Source organism: Callorhinchus milii, unplaced genomic scaffold (genome assembly GCF_018977255.1).
Source record: "Callorhinchus milii isolate IMCB2004 unplaced genomic scaffold, IMCB_Cmil_1.0 Scaffold3, whole genome shotgun sequence".
Classification (NCBI taxonomy): Eukaryota; Metazoa; Chordata; class Chondrichthyes; order Chimaeriformes; family Callorhinchidae; genus Callorhinchus; species Callorhinchus milii.
The window spans coordinates 9,246,541-9,262,417 of record NW_024704744.1 but is presented as its reverse complement, the minus strand read 5'-3'; the positions used below and the strand labels follow the sequence as shown (position 1 = coordinate 9,262,417).

The 15,877-nt window shown below is 41.9% G+C and overlaps 1 protein-coding gene across 1 annotated transcript in view; it reads right to left on the bottom strand.

Annotated features, from left to right (window-relative positions):
• LOC103179026 (CUB and sushi domain-containing protein 1) overlaps positions 1-15,877 on the bottom strand; it is a 1,038,598-nt gene that overhangs the window by 646,388 nt on the left and 376,333 nt on the right. The gene's annotated exons all lie outside the window — the stretch shown is intronic.

Here is a 15,877-nt window from a genome sequence, read left to right as displayed (position 1 = left end):
AGTTAGGGGTGGAATGGCTCCATGGGAAATTGGAAAAATTTCCCGAGCGCCCCATTAGTTAGCTGCTGATATCCAGGGGAGTGACAGCTTGGAATAGCCAATCATCGCTAGAACCCACTCTCCCTGATGAGTGACAGCTATGATCACCAATCACCCCCCGGAACCCGCCTCCTGTTTAAGCCACAAAGTTTTTAAACATAGAGATTTTATTTCCAATCGGCCACACTGTGCAAATCACTGCCTCAATTTTACCTGAAAATCCCGAGCTCTTTCAGGGAGTTCGTCCGCCACTGAATGGGGGAGAAGCGAATAGAGGGTTGTGGGCTATGTGGAGTATAAACACTGGCGTGGAGGAGTTAGGCCACATGGATTGTTTCCATGCTGCAATGTTCAATGAAATTCTCGCTTCATTTAGTTGTGACAACACTGAAATACCAGCATTCTACCTGTTTTGTTGATGTGAGGGATTTTTTATGGCATTTTAATCAGTCAAGAAAGTAGGCTCTCTTAAAAGGTTCGTAAGTTAAACTTTCAAACCCTGTTTATCATCAGAATATGGTTAAAATGTCCTTTCCTTGTTCAACATAAGCATGGAAAGAAATGCATCAAAATACATCAAATAATAAAGAGCACAAAGGGGATTCCAAAGCACTTGTCCCCTTTCTGAAAAGCCCAAGAATTGTGGAAATATGAGAATGCACATAAGTCACTCAATAAATGGCTTGAAAATCAATAAAAATCTGAACTTTATAAACCAGGTGAACATGTCAGAGACACAAGAAACACTTGGAGCACTTAAAGATCATTCTGCTGCTGAACTCAAATCCTCATACAATATGTCTTTATATGAGCGCTGTTTGCAATGGAATCCTTATCTCCTCAGCATCATCACTTAGAACTACCAGTGAAGATTTCAATCCGTCTCCATTAACTTCCAGATACTAAATAAACCCATTCACCAGCCTCTCCCGTCCACAATACAACTCCACATTCAATAGAATTACTGAATGATATTAATAATAATCCTTGCATTTGATATGGAGCTTTTCACATCTTCTAGACGTCTCAAAGCGCTTCACAGAATATACTGTAAAGTGAATTTGGCTGTGTATTTGTGGGCGAAACGCGGCAGCCAATTGTGCACAGCAGTGTCCCATAAACACTCATGGATTGAGTGACTAAATTGTGATATGGCACAGAAACAGGCCCAACAGATCCCACAATGTTCCACAAACTTAAAAATGTAGAACTCCATTTCTTCTGAAATACATTTTGTGCTTGATACTTTCTGCTTCAACCACAGCTGCCAGCAGTGACCCAGCTTCCGCGCCCCCTCCACCACATTCTGTTCACTGGCCTTTTCCAACAATTGCAAACCAGTGGAAATGAATGCAGTGAATCACTTTGAGAAGTCTTGACAACAATGACAACTACATCAAAATCACCTGCATTCTAGGTCTCGATGCAAATTTTCCACCAATTTAAAAATGTGGAACTCCATTAATTCGACAAATTGGCGAATGTGGAACTCTTAAGCATGGTGATGGGTTTTTGTGGTCTTAAGACACTCAGCTGGCAAAAAAAAATTCCGGAATAAATCCACTATTTCACGTGATAGAAGCTTGTATTTATTGAGACTAAATATTGTGGATTTTACAATGCACATTTTCAAAAAAAAGTGACAAAGGAATCTATGTAACATAGTGTGCTTCCCGCTATTCATAAGCCCAATCAAGCAATATATTTATGGGATCCTTTACAAAGGATTCTGGAAATGGGAAAATTAGAAATGCTTTCAGGAAAAATGACCATGCGAACATAGATAATACTTCAATCAGGCTTCTTGTTGTGGTAGATTTAAACTGTGTGCATTTATGCTTATTGTATGAATAATAATAATACTTTTTTGAGATCCTCTTACCATCATCATCATTTATAAAGCAAAAAACGTTTTGACTTCCTTTTTGTTAATTTTCTTGGGTTATTTTTTTGTGCAGTATCATAACTGATACTGATATGATTGTTCCAATGTGGTAATTTCAGAACAAGGCATGTCAAACTGCAATAACATTGAAAATAACGCTGGCCAAAACATTTCTGATATCCAAGCAACCACAACTGTTTGTGGTCACAAATAATGAATAATAATAATCCTTGCATTTACTATAGCGCTTTTCACGTCTTCGAGACTTCTAAAAAAGGCTTCACAGAATATACTGTAAAGTGAATTTACTATATATTTGTGGGCGAAATGAGGCAGCCAATTGCACACAGCAATGTCCCGCAAACAGTCGTGGATTGAGTGACCAAATTATTATTGTTCTTTTTGAGGGATTATTATCCCCGGATAAGCGATCCGCCATTGACTAATAACCGGGTTGCTGCTTACTGCTAGGTAAACAGAGGCATATGGAGTACGGAAACTTGCCCAACATTTCGCCCTCCCGGGAATAGAACACAGGTCTCTCGCTTGCGAGGCGAGCGCTCTAACCACTGAGCTACAAGACTACTAGACTCCACACGCAACTACTCTCAACAATCATAAAAACATAACTTCTCCTTTCTGAACTACACAAAAAAAAGGTGCCCAACTTCAGCATCCAATAATGATCCCATCCTGCAGCACAGTAACCTTCTCCAGGGAATAAAGGATGGCGTCTAGACTGAATCCTGACACAAGAACTTTCGAACTTTTAACATCTTCACTGTAATAAAACAGGAGATCTAGGGAAAGGTTATTTACTGATTGTCAGGAGCAGGTTAGAATAGTCAGAGTCTATTTACCGTATTAGCCTTGCATCAGACAGTGATTACCAGCTAAAAAGTGATAGATTAAATGTCCGGAAGGGCAGTGCATTGAAAGCTGATCGATATCTATAGCACTTGATAAGATGACAAGATAGCACCTGCTGAATTGTAATTATGGACAGGCCTCTGGTGGAACTGTGGCAGTAACATACAATTTAACAGACTATACAATGTATACGTATTGAAAGCCTTGACTGAGTAGCAATCCATCATCCGAGTCAAACATGATGGTGCAATCATGCAGCAAAACACATGCTGTGTCAGATGTTGCTGATTAAACTGGCGTGACAATCCACCACTCAACCATGTGACTGTACTTCCACCTACTGTGACTCCTGTCATTAATATTACTAAGGGAAAGTGACAAAAGCTTAACACACTGGAATGCCAAGGTGGTGGACAAAGGTGACAAATTGCTCACGACTTAACCAAGAAGTTGAACCGACCTCCCCCTAAAACTCTCCGAACCTGTATGCAACACAGGCGTCAGGTTCGACACCCAATTATCCTTCCTCCCCCACATCTGGTCCCTCACCAGCACCGCTTTCTTCCACCTCCGACGCATTGCTTGTCTTCGCCAATACCTCTCTCCGAAAGCCACTGAAACCCTGGTCCATGCCTTTGTCACCTCTCGGCTGGACTATTCAAACGCCCTCCTCGCTGGCCTCCCCTCCACTACCAGACATAAAATCTAGATTATTCAAAACTCTGCTGCCTGCATTCTCACTCGAACTAAACTCTGCTTCCCGATCACCCCAGTCCTTGCCAGATTTCATTGGCTGCCTGTCCCAGAGAGAATCGACTTCAAGATCCTCACCCTTGTCTTCAAATCCCTCCACTCCTCTGTACTCCCCTACCTCTGACCTCCTCTCTCCTCAAAACAGTGCCCGTTGCCTTCGTTCCACCGCATCTGGCCTCCTCCTTGTCCCCCGAGTCCTCCGCTCCACCTTCAGCGGCCGTGTCTTCAGCCACTACGCCCGAGGCTCTGGAATTCCCTTCCTCACTCCCTTCGCCTCGCCCCCTCTCTTCCTATTTTCAGTTCTCTGCTGAAGACCTTTCTTTTTGACCGTGCCTTTGGTCACCTTCCTCCCCCTTCCCCGGGATCCATTACTGCGAAGAGCTCTGAGACGCTGTCCAGCGTGGAGGGCGCTATATAAATCCAAATTGCTGTTGTTGTTGAAGTTACACACATATATAATATATATAAATAAATGAACATATATATATAAATTTTGAATATATAATAATAATGCTTGCATTTGATATAGCACCTTGCCACGTCGTTGAGATGTTTCAAAACGTTTCATACAAAATACTATAAGTGAATTGACTGTATATTTCATCCTCACATTTAACCTAACGCCTTTTTTGTCGGCAGGACATCTCACAGTGGTTCACAGGATATACTGTAAAGCGAAGTGACTATTTTTGTGGGCAAACACAACAGCCGATTTGCACAGAGCAATGTCCCACAAACAGCATGATGTTTGTATAATAGATGCCTACAAAATACTGTTACACAGTAAATCCTGTGAAGCATTTTAAGACGTCCTCCTGAGGTGAATGGTGCTAGATCATATGCAAGTGTTATTATTATAAATTCTTTATTATCACAGAAATATTTTAATTCTGCAGCATATCAGGCCACAATCATAGAATCACAACATAGGTCATTGGTCTTATTAAACAAACTGGTGCGAGCTGCTCTACTGGAGCCAACTGCTGTAATCGTTTAATAATAGAGAATTCACATCTGATACAGCACCTTATAAAGTTGAAACATCTCAAAGCATGTAAGACAAGCAAGCTATTTTGAAATGTGATGGCTATTGCTATCCAGGGTAACATGGCAGCTAATCTGTGCCTGCAGTGCCTTGCAAATAGCGATAAGGTGAATAAATTGATGATTCATGTCATGGGAGTTTGTGGGACATTGCTGTGCCAATACTGCTGCCACATCTCTGGGTTTGACCTCACTGTCTGGACTGGCACTCCACTAAAGTGCTGGGCACTGTTGATTCAGATTAGACATTAAACCGAAATCCTGTCCATCTGTGCAGGTGGATCTTAAAGAACCCATGACGCTATTCAAAAATAGAAGGGCATTTCACCTGGCATCCTGGACAACAATCCCCCAAATAAAATTGTTAATTTTGCTGAATGGCCATTTGTGGGAAATTGCCATCACAAATTGGCTGTGTTCACCTACAAAATACACAGTGGCTATCCTTTGCAATGATACTCCTGTGAAGCGCTTTGAGATGGCTTCCTGGTCTGATGTGCTCATTTTGAATGCAAGGTTTTTAAATTCATTTAAAGTTTCTTGCAGCACCTTTCTTAAATGACTGGACAGCTCAGAAGATAAAGCATGTCACCTCTAAAAGTCATTCTTCTAACTCCCTACAGTTCCAATGTCTCTCTCCTTCCATTGGAACATTTTTTCTCTTTTGTAACCTATTCTCCCTTTCTCTATTTCACTGAATTCACTGATCCCTCCTTCCTTATCCACCTAAACTCCAAATAAACTGTTTTACATTTGTTTCCTTCACTGCATCCTGACTCCTTCGATCCCTTGGTCTTCCTTTCCTCCTACAATCTACAAATAACAAACTTTTACAACAAATAATCACTGCTTCTCTCTCACACACTTGTCAACCTTGGTAGGTGCGGACCCTTTAACGAGGCTTCTGAACAACACTAACTTGTGTGTAACCAAGGGCTGGAGAAACCAACAGAGGGTTTAATCCAGTTAACAATTTGAGCCATTCACGTAATATATTCAGTAGAGTTTTAACAGCTTCTCATCATTTTGTTTCCTAGAAGTAGGATTCTAATATGCAGTTCCCAGCTTTAGCACTTCCCGGCAATCGTCTTCAAATTATTTCTTGATCAAATTGTGGCAGTGATGCCATAATCATTAAAACTTCAATGTGATCCATCATGGAGCAACGAAACTGAGCACACTGGTTAAAGTGTTGGTACTGACAGGCATTTTGGCACAAGAAGATGCGCAAAAAACAGAATTAAGTGATCACATAAAACTAACAATGTATACTGTGAGCCCTGCAGTGAGCAGCAAAGTAATCTTAGAACTCGGATGATAGCTGTGAACCACTTAAGTTTCTCTCTTGCAGTTTATGATCGGATCTGAACCACTTGATTCAATTACTGCCTTGTAATCACTCCCAGGTAGTCATTGCCATCTTCTCATTCACACATAGTACAGGACGGTTTGTGATTACAGAATGAATACTGGAGAGTCTGCAGCATAACTATTGACCTGGAGTAATATTAGTGCCCCTTGAAACACAATAATCATCCATACATTTCAAATACCATGTTTCAAGGCAGGAGAGCTTCACAGTATTCATTGTAAAGTGTAGTGACTGTATTTTGTAGGCAAATTTGGCAGACAATTTGCGCTCAATAATGTCCCATAAACAGCCATGAAGTGAGCAACCAATTTTATTTGGAGGATTTTTGGCCAGTACATAGGGAGAAACTCTGTTCTTTTTTTGGAATAGTGCTATGGGATCTTTAATGTCCACCTGAACAGGCAGACGGGTCCTCAGTCTTAATGCCTCGTTCAAAGGACAGCATCTCAAACAATTCAGCACACCCTCAGCAGTGTGCGGAAGTGTCATCTTTGACTACATGAGCTCAAAGTCCTGACATGGGGTATATATAAATGCAATTTGTTGTTGTTGTTGAGCCCACAACTCTGAGTCAGAGGCGAGAGTGCTACCAACTAAGCCAAGCTAACACAGTGCAATGCACTCCACATCAAAGTAGTTTGTTGCAGTTATCATCAGTCACTTTGCGGAATTTTACAATCTGCCAATGTCCAAAATCAAGCACTCTCGCTTAATGTACGTAAATGCCCATTGAGGTTTCCTGCCCCCCAGCCAACATTCTCAAAAAGCTTTCCCATGTCACTGTATGCCTGGTCTTCACCTCTGGAGGTGGCTGGAGGCACAGTGAGGGAATGAGTTTTTAAGATAGGTTTTGAAAGCTGAAAGGGAAGAAGCCAAGCAGAGGGATTCAGGGAGATTAGTAACAGTGGAAGGCATGAGGCAGGCCTTAATTGGGGTGGGCAGCGGTGCAGGTCCACAAGAGATGACGGATATAAGGTGGGGATATGTGAAGGTAAGATCTTAAAAATCCAGCAGAGAAAGCAGACTTTACTGCACTGAATCCAAACACAGGTTTCGTCAGAGTGAAAAAGAATGTGACAACTTACTCAACCACTCCACTCCCTCAATACTAGCTCTTCCAGTAGCTTTTTAATTTCAGAGTTCAAAACAAGTATTTGTCTGTGAGGCTATTATCAGAAAATTTGGGAATTGGTAACAGTAGGAGAGTTGCACATTCAGCTTCTGTGCATTCTCTTCCCACACAGTCATTTCTTCTTTACAAAACACCTCCCACAGACCCTTGTGTGTAAATACAATGGCGATGCTTTTGTGTTGGCAGACTTGGAATTTAATCACCTATTTGGCCCTGCTGTTCTCTCGTTCAGCCACAGTCACTTCAAGCTGTGCGCGAGGTTTCAATTCTTTGGCAGCAATGACTTCCTCAGACTGAGGGTGCTCCACTCAAATAAATAATAATCTTTATATTCAATATTGGCAGCCGAAATCCTTGTGCAGGTGTTTGTCACCTCCCGCCTGGACAACTCAAATGCATTCCTTGTCGGTCTCCCCAGATCCAAAAGATCCAGCTCATTCAGAACTCTTCCGCCCGCATACTGACCTGGACCAAACTCCGTACCCAACATCTCACCAGGTCTGACCAGGCTCCACTGGCTCCCCATCACCAAACTGATCGACTTCAAGATCCTCATACTCGTGTTGAAATCTATTCATTCTCAGGCACCTCCCTACTTCCTCAATCTACAACCCGGCACCTCCACTCAACTGGCACCAGCCTGCTGCTCATCCCTCTCACTCTCCCACCTTCAGAGGTCGCACTTTCAGCCGCTGCACTCCCAAATCTTTGGAACACTCTCCCTCAATCCCTCCACCTTACCCCCCTTCTCCTCTTTTTCAAATCCCACCTGAAAACCGTCCTCTTCGACCGTGCTTAGGGCCAACTCACCTCACCCCCCCAACCGCCCACCCCCCAGCTCAGAGTCAGGCTCCACCACTTTTAAGCACTCTGAGACTCTATCCTGCATGGAGGATGCTATATAAGTGAAAGTTGTTGTTGTTGTTGTGTCTTTTACATCTGGAGGATGGTTAAAAAATAACAGCAACAACTTGCATTTATACAGCACCTTGCGAGAAGGATCATATCTTGGAGCACTTGCGCCAAGGGATGTCCTCCCAACATGAAAGGCGCTTTACAAATGTAATTGGGTTGGATGCTGAGCAAGGGAGAAAAGGAGGTAACCTTCAGCACAGCTGAAAAGGTACTTTTTCAGGTGAGATTTAAAGATAGGTAAAAGGGCTTCAAGGATATACTGGAAAGTGTAATCACTATTCAACTTGCAGGCAAACACAGTAGCCAGTTTGCACACAGCAACATCTTTGTTAAAAGGTTAGGTTTCTGCAGCAAGTGTAATTTGACTGAAAAGGGTAAATGATTGGCTGACAGAGATATCGCTTGCCTTGATTTTGCGATACACCCACAGCCACTTTCTTATTTCTGGTGCGTAGATGAGCTGCTTGGAGAAAGTCCTACAAACAACCATGAAGTGAATGATCAATTGTATCTGGGGGGGAAGGGATTGTTGGCCAGGCCTTGGAAGAAATTTCCTAATTTTTCTAATCGTGCAATGGGAACTTTATCATCCATTTCTGAAGATTTTCCCCATAAACAAAAAGGTTGAGAAATGCTTTATCCAGTGGTCAGATATCAATAATTTGTCCTGAGATGCAACAAAAACCTTCACGTTCACCTCCATGTTTTCAGGTGAATAGCTATTTGTTAGGTCAGGGTATTAAGCACGGAGAAAGTGGGGGTAATTGGACTTGAGGTACAGATCAGCCATGATCTCATAGAATGGCAGAACAGGCTCGAGGGACTGAATGGCCTACTCCTGTTTCTATGAGACATGCCTTGAAAGGGGAAGGGAGTGAGTGAGTCGGAGGAACTCCGGGTTGGAGTTCAGGAGAGTGGGGCAGAATGGTTAAAAGCACAACTGCCGATGGTGGGCCAGATAGGACAGGGGACATTAAGCAGGCATGTTCAGTGAAGAGAGTGACTGGGACAAGGACAAGCTAAATCGTGCAAAATATATAAGAGAGTGCAGAACCATGGAGAATTGTTCAATTCAATGCTTATTTGTCTAGAAGACGTGAAAAGCGCTATATCAAATGCAAGGATTATTATTATAAGACGTGAAAAGCGCTATATCAAATGCAAGAATTATTATTATTATTTAGAGGCCTTTTTTTAAACAAAAATCACAGGAAACTGGCTTCCAAAGTGAGACTGAATTTAAGAATTGCCTACAAATCGGAGAGTTCTTAAGTTTTAACACAATACGATGTTGCAGGCTATGTTTCTTCAGTTCCCCAGGAATGTAAATGCACAAACAGGAAAGAAAAGGGTATTGTACTGTAACTCAGTGTTATCATAACCTTAATAAATGACGCACTCTCTGTGGTATAAATCATCTCCACCCGAATGACTTGCATGGCACTGCTTTACAACATGTGGTGCATGACAGCAACTGGCAGACAAGGCACCGATGATCCTTCAGACAAGGTAGGCTTCCTTCACGCAGCTCATCTACGCACCAGAAATAATAAGGTGGCTGTGGGTGTATCGCAAAATCAAGGCAAGAGATATCTCTGTCAGCCAATCGTTCACCCTTTTCAGTCAAATTACACCTGCTGCAGAAACCTAACCTTTTAACAAAGAGGAGAAACTCCCTTCTCTTTTTGAATGCTGCCATGGGTTCTTTAACGCCCACCTGAATTGGTAGACAGGATCTTCGTTTAGCATCTCATCCTAAGGACGGCACCTCTGACAATACAACACAATCCCTGCACTGCATTGGAGTGTCAGCTTAGACTAGGGTGGTCCAACTAGCTAGGACGAGGGTGGTCCACCCACTCCCTCCATGACCCATAAATGTTATGTTGTTTCTGGAAGGAAAACACAAAATATCGCTTATGTTGGCCTGTGGAAGTTTCTAAAATAGGACATCTGGCCTAAGCAGCTGAAAGGTTGGGCCATCAACTATGCGAGTCCAAATCTGACATGAGGCCTGAATCCACAACCTTCTGACTTAGGGTCAAGAGTGCTACCACTGCTCCAAGTTGACACACAGTTTTTGCCTGAACCAATATCTGCAATATCTTTTTTATAGCATTTCGGGGTAGGGCAGTAGTACTCCTCTGAGGAAGAGGCCATGTGCAATATCAGGCAGAGGAGCCTTTAGACAACAGTGTGAATTTATCACTCGTGACAGCTTGTAGATGCTTAGAAATGTTGCAGAACTGAAAGACCATTTGGCCCAGTGAGTGATAAGACACTCCGTGACAACAACAACTTGCATTTGTATAGCGCCCTTCCCGCAGGACAGCATCTCAGAGTTCTGGAAAAATCCACCTGATTTAGCTCTACTCTTATTACGTAACATTTTACAGCATTGAAATCTGACAAGTTCTTAAATGTAGCCTTAACTTTTACAGTTTTCTGCAGCTTTCTTTCAAGAAACTACAGGAAAAAACACTTCAAAGGTAAAAGCTGCTTTATCCAATCGTTCCTCAATTGCTTGGCTAGTGGGAGACATTTGCGAATACAAGCCAAAGTGGGATACTCCCAGTAAGGCACTTAGCTGCTGTTGAATAGATTTCAGTAAATCCTGTGGTGTTTACTTAGTTACTCTCCTGTCCACTTAAAAGCATGTGGTTTTGTAAACATCTTATCCCGTACATCATTTCAGTTGCTGTGTTGATAGCATAAGTCAGTTGGGATTGTATTAAGAATAAAACTACAGCTCCCCGATTGATTGGTAGAAGAAATATCTGGCCGGCGATCAATGGTGGCTGCTGGAAATGTTTCAGGAGAATCCCCCAGTATGGCATTAATAGTGGAGCATTGCCACTTGCATTTGGATGAAATACCAGTCCGAGGAGGAGACTGTCAATTTAAAAAATACTCAGTAATAGAAATGCATTACAAGTCAAATTATGTGAGTCACAGATGTGCGCGTATTTGCGTAATTGTGTGGGGTGTGTGATGTGTACATATTTGTGTGTGGGTTGTGGGGAAGGTATAGTCGGTCTGTCCGCACTCACTATTTTTTCTGCCGCAGTATTATTGCCCTAATTCAGTAAATGATACTCGCTAAAGTACTCCTGCAGTCCATGTCATTGTTTGAGTTACATCTTTGTAAGTGGCTCCTGGGAACTATTATTCCACATGGATTGCCTGGTAGGTATGTGTCGTTTCACACATTCATCACCTGCATGATATAGGATTTCAAAGTTTTTCTTATTTTCAGGATGACGCTGATATTGATGTGGGTATAACATATCTTGTTGACAATGCCACCGTACATTACTGGTGGGGATATTGCGCCTTCTCTCTCGAATCATTAATAATTATTCATTAATCTTCATTAATTGAATCGCTGTTAATTATTAATTGGAGTTGGATCAGCCATGATCTAATGGAATGGTTGAACAAGCTTGAGGGACTGAATGGTACACTCCTGTTCTTGTGTTTCTATGAGTAATATAACCACTTGAGTAAAACACAAGAGAACTGGGAATGTCAGATAGACTCCAGTTCTCATCACCGAGCCTGGGATTTGAATTTGCTGAGGAAAAAAAGACTGAATGAAAGTAATTTGTTTGACAGCTGGTAAGGTTTCCACTGTGAAACAAATGACTTTTGATCCAGGGCTGTGGTCAGGCTGCAACCAGGAGTAGTGCACACAATTCTGGTCGCTGCATCATAAGGGGCCTTTGTGGCTCAGATCCCAGAGGTATGGCAAAGGAGAGCAACAAGGATGATACCCACAGAGAGCACACAGTGCTAATGAGCTGTGAGCAATGATTAGACAAGCTAAGGCTCTTCAGTTTTGAAACAAGTCCTTATAGAGGTCAAAACCTCTCAGAGGGGCCTCATAGAGGTGTATAAATTACTTCAATACTTTCAGATGCACCAGAGCAGAAGAACAAGAGGGCATAGGTTTAGAGTTGCAAAGGATAATTTCAGGATAGATTCAAGGAGGTTTTTCTTTAACTCAGATAACTGCTGTGCGCAATTGGCTGCTGCATTTCGTCCACAAAATATACAGTCAATTTACTTCAAAGTATATTCTGTGAAGGGCTTTGAGATGCCTTGATGACGTGATAAGGCCTATGTCAAATGGAAGCATAATTATTATTTATAACGAGTGAAACAGGTTGCCAGCTAGAGTGGTTGAGCCCAGGAGACTGGACGTTAGGGTAGGTATTCAGGAGAGATTAAATCAGATGGGCCAAAATACCTTCTTCATCTGAACCAATCTTGTGAATTAATTGAGAGAAAAAACTGAACTAGTATCTTGTGGATCTGAGCACAAAGCACTAAATTATTCTTAATGTCACAGTTGGCATCAACAGGCCTGAAAATCTGAAGCAGTACAACAATACATCACCTGAGTGGAAACCACTGTCAGCCTAAAAGTGGAGATATGTTGCTACCAACAAATTATCATTAATTCTACATATCTTTATGAAGTACAAGATACATCAATTGTTCTACACCTAAGTAACCCAATCTTATTATAAGTTTACTTGGCAAAATAGGTTTCTTTTCTGTTTGTCACAAAGGTTAAGAAAGGCTCAAAAATGCTTTGCTGTTAATTTCTATAATAGATACATATCTATAAAACAAATTACAGCACCCACTGATTATTGCGATAGGCTCAGAAATATGATTCAAAATGCAAATGAAACATTGCCATAGAAACATCATAAATCAGAGTGGGTCTAACACTGCATTTGAAAGAAACTACTACTGTTGCAAACCTTGTCTGTGCCCAGACATCTTATTGACTATGACAGGATATTAAACTGGGGTCAGCCATTCCACCAAGCCAGCCCTCTGATGCTAGACATGTAATAACATTATGGGATCAGATTTTATTAAAGGAACAGTGACGTTTAAATTTACCTAGAAACATCCAACAGGGAAGCACCAAGTAGATATATCATGACTCTTAACTTTGACTTACTTGACACATGGACCAAAAGTGTCCCACTCAATTCTATTCAGCAGCTGTTTGCGTAAAGAGTCTAAAGTCTAACAACAGATGCCAATTTATAGACCACGGGGGCACCTCAAAGCTCTTCTGAAGTTATAATGTCAGGAGGAGTGGAGTTTGATTGGAATATCTTTATACATGATGTTGCCACGAGCCAAGATGTAAGCTCCTGAAAAGCATTGCTGACAGTGAAACAGTGCTATCAATCATCAGGACAGGCTGTCAAAGAGTCATCGGATCTGTGGTTGTAACAAGCAGAGTACAGTGCAATATCAACTCAAGCAACAAATCCTTCACTTGTTCAGCTTCTTTGCTTCCAGTGATTAGGGTAGATGACTCAATTGGAGGAGCACACAAACACACTCGTACAATGGGTCAAATGAACCCTGTGTTGTGTTGTTAATGTCCATGGTTTTGTTGCATATGGGGATTATCACAAGAGTAAAATTTTGCTCTGGAAATTTTTATCAGAGCACAACACTAATTAATATAGAGAAACCTTTTTTTTTAAATAAACGCATACCATGTGAAAAAAAAACTGCCACTTATTGGCCGGGCTAATCTTTTAAAAGAGGTAGCTTATGAGATAGTGCAGGTCTTATGTCTGATCTTCCAAAATTCCTTGGATTCTGGAACAGTCCCGATGGATTGGAAGATCACAAATGTCACACCACTATTTAAAAGGGTGGAAAGGAAAAAATGGGGAACTATAGGCCAGTTCGTCTCACATCAGTGATAGGAAAAATTTTAGAATCGTTGATTAATAAGGATGTGGCAGTGCGGTATTTAGGGGAGCACAATATAATTAGTCCAAGTCAACATGGCTTTACAAAAGGGAAGTCATGTTTGACAAATCTCATAGAGTTTTTTGAGGACACTTCCAGTAAACTAGATAAGGGTGAATCAGTGGTTGTGGTCTATTTGGACTTCCAGAAGGCATTCGATAAGGTGCCGCATAAAAGGTTAGTCCAAAAGATAAGGGCCCATGGAATTGGGGGGAGCATATTAACATGGATTGGGGAATGGTTAACGGGTAGGAAACAAAGAGTAGGGATAAACGGGTCCTTTTCGGATTGGCGGGATGTGACTAGTGGAGTGCCACAAGGATCAGTCCTTGGGCCTCAGCTATTTACCATCTACATCAACAATCTAGATGAGGACATCAAAGCTAATATATCTAAATTTGTGTATGACACAAAACTAGGAGGAAGTGCCAACACAGAGGACGACATTAAAAAAAATGCAGCGAGACATAGATAGGTTAGGTGATTGGGCAGTTAGGTGGCAGATGAAGTATAATGTAGGGAAGTGCAAAGTCATCCACCTAGGTAGCAAAAACAGTAGAGCGGGTTATTTTTTAGAAGAGGAGAGATTAGAATGTGTTAGCGTCCAGAGGGACTTGGGTGTCCTTGTACACCAATCACAGAAAGTTAGTCTGCAGGTGCAGCAAGCAATTAGGAAGGCGAACGGTATGTTAGCATTCATTATGAAAGGATTAGAGTATAAGAGTAGGGAAGTCTTGCTGCAACTGTATAGGGCCCTGGTGAGACCACACCTGGAATACTGTGTCCAGTTTTGGTCTCCTCATTTAAGGAAGGACGTACTTGCCTTGGAGGGGGTGCAGCGTAGATTTACTAGGTTAGTGCCAGGGATGAAGGGGATGAGTTACAAGGATAGGCTGACCAATTTGGGCCTATATTCTCTAGAATATAGAAGAATTAGAGGGGACCTTATAGAAACCTATAAGATCATCAAAGGACATGATAGAGTAGATAGTGGGAGATTGTTTCCCTTGGTTGGAGAAACTAAAACCAGGGGTCACAACCTTAAAATCAGAGGCCAGCCCTTTCGCACTGAGTTGAGGAAGAACTTCTTCACTCAAAGGGTGGTGAATGTATGGAACTCACTATCCCAAAGGGCTGTTGACCATCAGTCCTTGAACATATTCAAGACTGAGATAGTAGATTTCTCATTGCAAAAGGGATTAAGGGATATTGGGGATAAGGCATGGTCAGGTTATTAGCTGGAGTTAGATTGCAAAATCAGCCATGACTGAATGGCGGGGCAGGCTCGAAGGGCCGAATGGCCTACTCGTGCTCCTACATGTTATGTTATGTTAGAAAAGAATCACAGTAATTTACAATACAGAAGGAGGCCTTTCAGCTCATTGAGTCTGCACCAGCTCTCAGCATAATCTATACATTCAATCCCACTGCCCTGCTCTATCCCCAGATCCCTTCATGCCTCTAACTCTCATACATCTGTCCGCTTCCCACTTGAAAATCACAATGGGCTCTGCCTCTACTACCTTACTTGGCAAGGCATTTAACATCTCAACAACTCTCTGAGTGCAAACAAATCTCCTCAACTCTCCATCCGCTTTTTTGTGACTATATTAAATTCATGTCCCCTAGTCACTCAATTCCCGACCTATGGAAATAGTTTTGCCCTCTTTACCTGCCAAACTCCCTCATAATTCTGTACAACTCCATGAGGTCCCATCAACTTTCAATGAAAACAGACCCATCTTCTCCATTCTCTCCTCATAAATAAAGCCCTTCATTCCCAGTATCATTCTTGTAAATGTGCTTCCTGAAATGTGGTTCCTAAACTGAACTCAGTAAACCAGTTGCAACCTAACTACTTTAGACCACTCACTTTGCTCTCAGGGGAGTTGCTACATTCTGAAGCCACGTTTCTCTTGTGTCCGACTAAAGTGAAGAATAATTGTAATCCGGATATCTTTTAATCTAAACAAATTGTTTTACAGCACCACTGCCCTGCTCACTTAATTGAAAAAGCTCTTCCAAGTAAAAAGTGCGTTGTCGTGAAAAGCTACACTACTGGAGTTTGACACCT